This window comes from Saccostrea cucullata, unplaced genomic scaffold (assembly GCF_032062105.1).
Source record: "Saccostrea cucullata isolate Sc308-1 unplaced genomic scaffold, CSIRO_AGI_Scuc_v1 ctg8306, whole genome shotgun sequence".
NCBI classification, from domain to species: domain Eukaryota; kingdom Metazoa; phylum Mollusca; class Bivalvia; order Ostreida; family Ostreidae; genus Saccostrea; species Saccostrea cuccullata.
The window spans coordinates 16426-26503 of NW_026926498.1; the positions used below are offsets into that span (position 1 = coordinate 16426).

A 10078-nucleotide genomic window follows, 5' to 3' on the forward strand; every position below is an offset into this window, starting at 1 on the left:
CCCCAGGCCCCAGGGGAGCAGGGATCATGAAATTCACAATTTTTGTTCCCCTTTACCCAAAGATGCTTTGTGCCGAATTTGGTTGAAATTGTTTCAGTGGTTGCAGAGAAGCTGAAAATGTTCAAATGTTAACGCACAACGCACGACGACGGACGAAAAGAGATGGCAATAGGTCACCTGAGTTTACTCAGGTGACCTAAAAAGTCGGTAATATTTCATTGTAGGAATGCAGGGACAGGTGAGGCCGCCAGACATCTGCTGCTTGCAATCAAGATGTTGGATATGGAAGGCCACAGTATTCCACCGACACTGTTTCACGGGGTCAGTTGGCGAGGCCAGGGAGTGGATGGAGAACTACCTTCAGTAGACGATGACGATGTTTCAGGTGCTAGGAGAGAGGAGGTACATGGCTTTATATTACCACTCTCAGATAATTTCCCCCTCTTTCCCTTCCAACTGTCGGCAAAGTAAGTGCTTCTTGAAAATAATTTGTAACTTTTACATTAATATATAAAATATTGCATTTTAATTTCATAGTAATATTACGTCAATGTCTCTTGCAGATGTCTTACATCTTCCAGCCAATGGATATCAGCACCCCCAGGGTACTAATCGTAAGTAGTTCATTTGAAATTTATAACTTTCACGATGGAATGAAATGCAGCTTTTTCTGATACTTAGCTTCTTAAATGATATTTGTTTTATATCTAAACGTGTAATGTTTGCATTTAAGATGACAATACACAATAATTGATATATATATTATAGAACACACCCCGCCGGCGGTTATTTTCCATGAAAAGAAGTAGGTCGGATTCCGACCTAGACTCTGTTACTTATTCCTGAAATACGTAGAATGTTATATTTGTTGGACTAATAGACATACAATAATTGCTGTATCTGGAAATGAAACAAGACCATTCGTCCAGCAAATGTTTTGTGGCACGCGTACTTTCACGAGCTTCAGTGGCATTTTTCGCGCTACAATTTAGACCGGGATCGAATCAAGCTGGAAGATGGACGTAGATTTTTTGGATAATGACTTCAAAGTTGAAGAAATTGACAATATGACAATGTCTCAAGTTTGCGACGTAGATTTTTTGGATAATGACTTCAAAGTTGAGGAAATAGACGACCTGACATTATCTCAAGTTTGCGACGAAATGGAAGCTTTTGACGGATTACAGAATATGAGCCTTACACAGACGCTTGCAGATTACGACACAGGATTGGAGCATGGTGAATTTAAGCTTGAATATGACTTTGAGAGAAAAAGAAAATACACATGTAGTTCGAATTTGCTGACCATATTAGGTGATCGTTTTGCGGCCCCAGTGACGGAGAGTGAACTGAAATCTCGAATTGAAAGCCAGGAAAACATTAACACTAAACAAAACACTAGATGGGGGGTCAATGTTTTTGAGAAATGGCGAACCGGCAGATCCGAAACTATTCCAGAACTTCAATTCCAGGGCAGCGAGGAAATGAATCACTGGTTACAACGTTTTATAGTAGAAGCTAGACGACAGGATGGTAAGGACTACCCCCCTAAGAGCCTGTACTTGATTTCATGTGGACTTCTTCGTTTTTTGCGAGACAAAGGTGTGTACGATAAAAACTTTTTAGACGAAAAAAACACAAACTTTCATTGAATTCCGGAAAGTTCTAGATGCAAAAATGAAGTCGCTGATTGAAAAAGGCATAGGGTGTACAACGAAGCAGGCTGATCCTATTTTACCAGAAGACGAGGCCAAGTTGTGGGATGTTGGAGTTTTTGGAAAGAAAAACGCAGAACAACTTCAGAAAACGATTTTCTTTTACGCATGTAAAATCTTTGGTCTGCGTGGATGTGACGAACATCATAACCTAGCATGTGAACAGTTTACTATTGGATCAGATAAGCTGGGAAAATTTATTGAGTTTACGGGTCGAAAAACCAAAACGTACAAAGGTGGGCTCGGACAGCTAAATGTGTGCAACAAGACCATTAAACATCACTGCCAGTCCGGTAAGAGACTCTCTCTCTCTCTCTCTCTCTCTGTGTGAGGATGTACAATCACTCGTTCACTTAGCTAACAAATTCAAAATTTTCTTGTAGGGGAGAGATGCGTTGCTGACTATTTTGATCTAAATCTGGATTCCCTTGGACGTCGAGGAGCATTCTATCGAAGACCTCTGCCCGCGACACCTGAGGTGCCAATTCGATACGGAAATCAGGTCATGGGAATTAATAAGCTGAAAAACTTCATGCGAATCATTTGCACGGAAGGTGGTTTACAGGGTCATTATTCGAATCATAGCGGCAAACGTACTTGTGCGACCCAGCTATATATGTCTGGTGTTGAGGAGCAGCAGATAATGGATCGGACTGGTCATCGTTCTCAAGCAGGTGTCCGTAAATACAAAAGATCCAGTGTGCAAATGGAAGCAAACGTGTCAAAGATCTTGGATCCGTCCAAGGAGTGTGCCGAGAATTCCACTCCGATGAATTCTCTAGATGGATGCGCTCCGGATATTACAGACAAGTGCCCCGCTATTCCACTGACTGCAGCAAGGGTCCAGGGTGAGGAGGAACCTCAGAGCAAGAGATTCAAACCGAACAGATTCCCGTTTGGAGAATTTAAAAATTGTAACATTACATTCCAGTTTTAAAGTGAGGATTTCACAAAAATCAATTACTAGTCAGATAAATTGTTAAATTACTCAAACCCAATTTTTTAGAATTGAGGTTTTTGACTTTTTTTGTTTTCAACTTGCTTGTAAGAATTGTACAAGGGCATCAAATTTAATTGAAAGGTATTTTTTTTTTTGGAGAAAAATAACTTTACAATGGTTGATTAAAGGATAAATTTTGTGAGGATTTGATTTCTTTTCTTACTTTACAATAATTCTAAAATTATTGTACGGTACAATAACCACGCCCCCTTTGATACAGTGCAATAACTTGCAGTTTCTAAAGTTATTGTACAATGGTTGGCAACGCCTACCTGGGAATAGAACAGGTATTGGAAATTACAGTGCACTTGTCATCAAAGAAAATACACCGCATAAGTGCCACAAGATTAAATTATCATCTATTCCTTACAGTTTAACGAGATTATCCAGAAGGTGATATATCTTTTGTGTGTGTGTATTATATTATGAGCCTCTTCTCTTATTTCAGCCCACGATCGAGTGGGAGAGTTTTCGATCGGCAAAAATTAGCGAGATTGAGAAAAGGGTGATTGCCCTAGAAAGGGCAATCAGGGACTGTAACAAAGAGAGCAGCGCAGTTATTCTGCGCTGCAAATGCGTTTGTAAGAAATGTAAGTATACTTTTTTTAAATGATCAAATTAAATATTCAAATAAAAATAATTTGATTTGTTTGAAGAACAATCGGTTTTGTCTGAAATACAATGCATTTTTTTTTGCTTTAGAACTCATTACATTATTTTTTAATTTTTTTTTATATTGCATATATTTGAAGCAAATAATGAGTTTACTGACATTTGTATTAAGTTAATATGAAATAGTATATTTGGGAGATTCTTCTTGTCATTCATTTCACATGTAATAAAGAGTTATTTTTTTTTTCATTAAGGTTTCGTCAAAGGTCAACATGTTTAAAAAATTATTTTTACAATAGCTCCAAAACTATGTGTGGTATAAAGTTAAAACCTTTACAGTTTTTTTAATATATCATTGATTAATAGATAGAAAGTATCACTTGATGACAAATATTTTTAAAAAGATATTTTTCAGAAAACTTGTATCAGGAAATGTGCATATTTAAGAAAAATGCACCTGCTTTATTCTGTCTTTTTTGTGAAAACCATAATTGCAGAAATAAAGCATGACAAGTTTAAAGACAAGACCCCTATAAAATCCGCCATTTGCATTGTACTTTCACTTTCAAGTCTTAACATTTGGACAAAATAAACAGGGAAAACAACTTTCCAGAGGCTATCCAAGTCCAACTTGCCCTTCATTGATAATCACATTTTGTTTCTGCAATAATGATTTTCACCAAGATCTCTGAATTAATTAGGTGTATTTTTTGAAAATATATCATTTTAAAGAATTTTTCTTAATATTTTTTCCAAGTATTTTTTATCAAGTGATACATGTACTTTGTATCTGTTAATCAATGAAAAATTTATAACTCTAAAAGTTTTATTTTTATACCTCACTTAGTTTTGGGGCTATTGTAAAAATAAATTTTTTGACATGTTGGCCTTTGAGGAAACCTTAAGAATAAAATATCAAAAAATCGTCCTTGGCTTAATACTATGAGCTTTGGTATCAGGCGCGGATCCAGGATTTGAAGTTAGGGGGGGGGGGCGCCAAAAGTAGGCAAGGGATCTGGGGGACGCCTTGAGGCCCCCAATGGGTCCAGGGCAAAGCCCTGGTGAGGGCCCTGGGGGTGAAGCCCCCGGAAGCTCCTGGATTCTAGAGATTTTGTAGGGTAAAAATGAGGTCTACCGAGTATACATATTAACATTTTGTAGACGAAACTGTGATTTACGTTAACTTTGACAATTTTAGGGGTGCGCCCCCCCCCCTTGAATCCGCCACTGGGTATTAACACTAGAATATATCCAATATTAGCAAAATTGACAATTATTTAAGCCACAAATAAAACTAAGATGCAAGTGCGTTTGCAAAAAAAATTGTAAGTATGAGTTATTTAACACATGTTCAAGACTCGTGGAAGTAAATCTTTGTAAAAATTTAAAAAAAAACTTACCTTGTTTTTATGTTGATCGCGGTTCCGCTTGTTAGTGAATGTTTTGTTACAAACGGAGCACCAGAACTTCTGATCTGCATGAAAACTTTCAATATGATCCTTTAATTCTGGCCTTGATAATGATATATCACAAAATTGACAGTTTACTGAGGACAAAACCTTGTGCTCTCCTCGTAAATGTCATTTTAATCCAAAGTTTGTGGTGTATGATAACCCGCATATTTCACATTGAAATGACATGACTTTTCGTAATGTAAGATTACATGATATTGATAAAAGGTATCAGTACAATGCTTCTTATAACATTTGGTATGAGTCATTTATCACCTAAAACACAGGTGTTTTTATTATTATCATCGGTGTGACATCGCTATTGAACGGAACCCCCGTGATATATGATTTGACTCGGTATTTCACACTGAACTCATATTTAATAAGATGAGGGCATTCAGATGAACACCTCTTTTATGCATGAAGTGTTACGTTTTCTCGAACCCGATCTATGAGTCATATATCAATTAAAACACAGGTGATTTTATTATTATCATCGGTGTGACATCGCTATGGAACGGAACCCCGTGATATATGATTTTGACTCGGTAATTCACGCTGAGCTCATATTTAATAAGATGGGGCATTCAGATAAACACCTCTTTTATACATTGTCACATTTTCAGAAGCCTGATCTTAATTCAGTATAACACCGCATGTTTACAATTCAGTGGATTAAACCTGTTTCATTTTCATGAGTTTTACAATGAGTAACAGTTCTGATTTGATTATGCTTTAATATATGACTGAGTCTTATATTCATGCGACATGACGCTACATAAATTGTCTTTTTAATTAAATATTACACTCGGTCTTCGTTTTGAAATGCATCATGAATTGAACACACAGCACACTTCAAATAAAACACTTATTTTACATAATAATTTATAAAGTGCTTTCTATGGACAGTGCTGCATACATCTTCTTTTTTCAAAAGTTTAGATGTTGAATTGAAAAGAAAGTTTACAAAATGAGTGAATGAAAAGTTTTATTCATTCATAATCAGCACCGAATTACTCTATATCTCACAACTACCTTTTTTTTTTACAGGAGATGAAAGAAGAATTTAATGTTGGGGGGGAAAAAAGAATAATAAAACAATGAAAATCAGTTTGATTACTACTCTTTTTATTTCATCTTTTTTTTTCTCAGTTGACAATTTCAATGTGCTACTTCGTGCATAGACTTTGGGTGCAGTTAGCATCATCGATACCGAGATGAGTTGCATCGTTTAAACCTCGATTTCTCATTTCGGATTATGTATGAACTATGAAAAATAAACTGTATAAATCACCTATCATATCAATTGAAATATCGATATTTTACCTTGATAACAGAGATGTCACCACGAGTTATCAATGAATAGTTTCTAGGGTTTTCTAACACTCGTAATAGTTACATGATGACACGAGATGATGCATACAAAATATCGTTGAGTTATTGCACGCGAGGAGGCGTTAGCCTCCGAGTTTGCAATAACGAAACGATATTTTGTATGCATCATCGAGCTGTCAATCATGTAACTGATTTATCCCTTGATCCTTCATTTGACCTTTTCCCATATTTGGTGTTTTATTTGCATCAACTAAAACTAGAACTGTCCAAACGGGACAAAATACCCCCCCGCTGGGTTTTTCAGAAGAAAGTTTTTCCATAATAAAGATATGTATCAAACACGAATTATGAAATTTTTATTCCAGTGACCTTGAACTTCCCCAAATAACCTTGGGTCAAGGTAATGACACACCCTTGGGTCATGGGCAATCTTTCAGTGAAATGAGAACCTACCAAGTTTATCCATGAGAAAGATATGTATCACACATGAATTATGAAATTTTTCTTCCATTGACCTTGAACTTCCCCAAATGACCTTGGGTCAAGGTCATGACACACCCTTGGGTCATGGGCAATCTTTGTGTGAAATAAATCCTACCAAGTTTATCCATCAGAAAGATATGGACCGGACAGGAATCATGAAAATTTTCTTCCAGTGACCTTGAACTTTGCAAAATGACCTTGGGTCAAGGTCATGACACACCCTTGGGTCATGGGCAATCTATGTGTGAAATGAGAACCTACCAAGTTTATCCATAAAAGATATGTATCAAACATGATTTTTGAAAATTTTCTTCCAGTGACCTTGAACTTTCCCAAATGACCTTGGGTCAAGGTCATGACACACCCTTGGATCATGGGCAATCTTTGTGTGAAATGAGAACCTACCATGTTTATCAATAAGAAAGATAGGGACCGGACACGAATTATGAAATTTTTCTTCCAGTGACCTTGAACTTCCCCAAATGACCTTGGGTCAAGGTCATGACACACCCTTAGGTCATGAGCAATCTTAGTGTGGAGTAGTAGATTCTAATGTCTCTCTGTAAAAAAGATATGGACCGGACACGATTGCACAGACAGACGGAGACAGAGAGACAGACGGACAAGGTGATTCCTATATACCCCCCAAACTTTGTTTGCGGGGGGTATAAAAATACTTTGAAACAGTACCACGTGATAGTCTTAACTGCATTGCATCCAAGTAACAGATTCCCATATTAGGTAATTTTCTTAATACTGTATAACGTGACCAATATTTGAGATCATCAATTTATTTTGGTCCATGACCCATTCATTTGACCTTTTCCCATATTTGGTATTGAATAAAGACTCTTAACAGAACCACGTGATAATCTTAACGCGAAGGGTTTTGGTATCCAAGTAACGAATTTCCAAATTTGGTAGTATTCTTAGTATTGTACCTCGTGATCAATTTTTAGGTCACCTGAGTAAACTCAGGTGACCTATTGCTATCTGTTTTTGTCCGTCGTCGTCCGTCGTCCGTCGTGCGTCGTGCGTTAACATTTGAACATTTTCAGCTTCTTCTCTGCAACCACTGAACCAATTTCAACCAAATTTGGCACAAAGCATCTATGGGTGAAGGGGAACAAAAATTGTGAATTTCATGATCCCTGCCCCCCTGGGGCCTGAGGGGTGGGGCCAAAACCACTAAAATTAATGCAATCTTTAAAAATCTTCTTCTTTACTCCTGGACATCAAGCAGTCAAACTGTTTGCATGATTGTAATGAGCAATGAGTCCTCTACCAAAATTGTAAAATTCATGGCCCTGGGGTCAGGGGTTCTAGTGCTAGGGCGGGGCTAAATAAGTAGGTAGTGAAAATGCATTATTTCTTTGAAAATCTTCTTCTCTGCTCCTGGGTATTAAATAAACCAACTAAGTACATAGTTATGATGAGCAAGAGTGCCTCTACCAAAATTGTGAATTTTATGGCCCCAGGGTCAGGGGTTCTGGTGTTAGGGCGGGGCTCTATTGATTATATAGTGAAAATACATGAATTCTTTGAAAATCTTCTCCTCTGCTCCTGGGTATTAAATAAACTAACTAAGTACATAGTTATGATGAGCAAGAGTGCCTCTACCAAAATTGTGAATTTTATGGCCTCAGGGTCAGGGGTTCTTGTTTTAGGGTGGGGCTCTAATGATTATATTATAGTGAAATGCATGAATTCTTTGAACATCCTTGTTGATATGCTAATGATCTAATTACATATTTAAGGCAAGGATTTATTTTATTTTCAGTTTTACAAAACCTCCGCTCAAGGTTTTGAATGTTCAGAAAAAAATAAAACAATTTTTTTCTTTCCGATGTCAAATTTGAGTCGGGATCGAGATTTCACATTTACGAACTCGCACTTCCGGTTTTAAGATGGCGGGTAAATAAAGCGAGATCTGGAAGATAGCTTGGTTTAGAGTAAAATTCATCGATACGAGTGCCATTCAAATAGTGTCACCTGTTCATAGGACAAATAAAATGCTGACGACTTTGTTGCACAATGACATGCTGGTGAGATAATTATGGATTCGTTTCAAAAGTATCTGTCTGTAAATTATTTTCCTCCCCCAGGTTTTAAACTGCCCGTGGTAGCTGTTGCATATTGCCAGCGGGCAGCAACATTGTTTAGGTCTCTGTTATAGCTTACAGTCTAAGCATCACTCTTCAGAAAAGGGTTGCTTATGCATCAGATGTAATGAATAAAACTATGGGAGAAGTTCAGTCCATTTGAGGAAGAAATTGTTAAGGCAAGAATATACAAATATATACAGGCATGTAGTATCATTTGTATCAGCCAGAAAAATTATTTTACACTTGATTAAAAAAATGTTCACCCTACACCCGCAATACCCCCTGTCTGTTTTATGATAGGATTAAATTTTAGAACAATGTCTACACATTCACCTAACACATATTTAAAAAATGAAGATATGTTAAAAGACTTTTAAAGAATTGATTTTTTAAAATATATTTTGACCAACATTACAAAATTTATATAACTGGCCCAAATTGGCAGATGATGAAATAAGCAATTAAATGTTTTACTTTCCTATTTGTAAGCATTAGGCCATAATAAATAAATTGCTAGATTCTCATCCGAATTTTTTTTAAAAATCGAGGCGGGCGGGCGGATTTTATTTTATTTTTTTTATTTTCTCAATTTTCCAAATTTTTTATTGACCTGGTCAATCGGTGTAATTTTATCTACAATACCCGAATAAAAGTCATAGTAAAGGTTCAATTATCTCTTACTTCATATCATCGCCAATCTTTTTCAACCAAAGACCCTTGTTTGAATTATATACGCATGTATTACAGCAATTACTATCTTTTCAGCTGTCAAAATCAAGTCGACTTTCGCCGGATTTAAAACGAAAGTAGAAAGGTAGATGAATTTCGATTCCGATCAGAATTAAGACGAAGAAATACAGAAATAAAAAAAATCGAGGCGGGGGTATAAAATCGGGGCGGGCAGGGATGAGAATCTAGGAATATTTTTATTATGGCCTTATGTGTCCAGTGGTAAGGAGCCTATTATAATAGCATAAAAAAAAGAATGTACAAATGTTAATAATTGATTTATCAAAAAAAAAATTGATTTCCTTCTCCTTTGAGACATTTTTATTCTCATGTTCATAACTAAACCTGAACAAAAAAAAATGCTGGCCTTATAATGAAGAAAGGGGCCTCTTTCAAATAGATACTTTCAGGGATGCTGGGTCAGGGGTACCAGGGGGGTACTTTGACTAAAAATAAATTAATGCTTTGAAATCTGCCCTTTGATAAGCAATGGTGCCTTCTTCAAAATTTGTGAATTTCATGGATTTTGGATTAAAACACAAACCAAATACAATCGCTGGAATGTTGTTACATGATACTCAGGTGACCTATAAGGCCCATGGGCCTCTTGTTGAGATAATCAATTCATTTGTTCTACGATTGACGAAG

The 10078-nt window shown here is 36.6% G+C and overlaps 1 pseudogene; it reads left to right on the forward strand.

The window, feature by feature from the left end:
* The first annotated feature begins 273 nt into the window (after nt 1–273).
* On the forward strand, nt 274–2652 carry LOC134271833 (uncharacterized; annotated as a pseudogene).
* Nucleotides 2653–10078: the final 7426 nt, after the last annotated feature.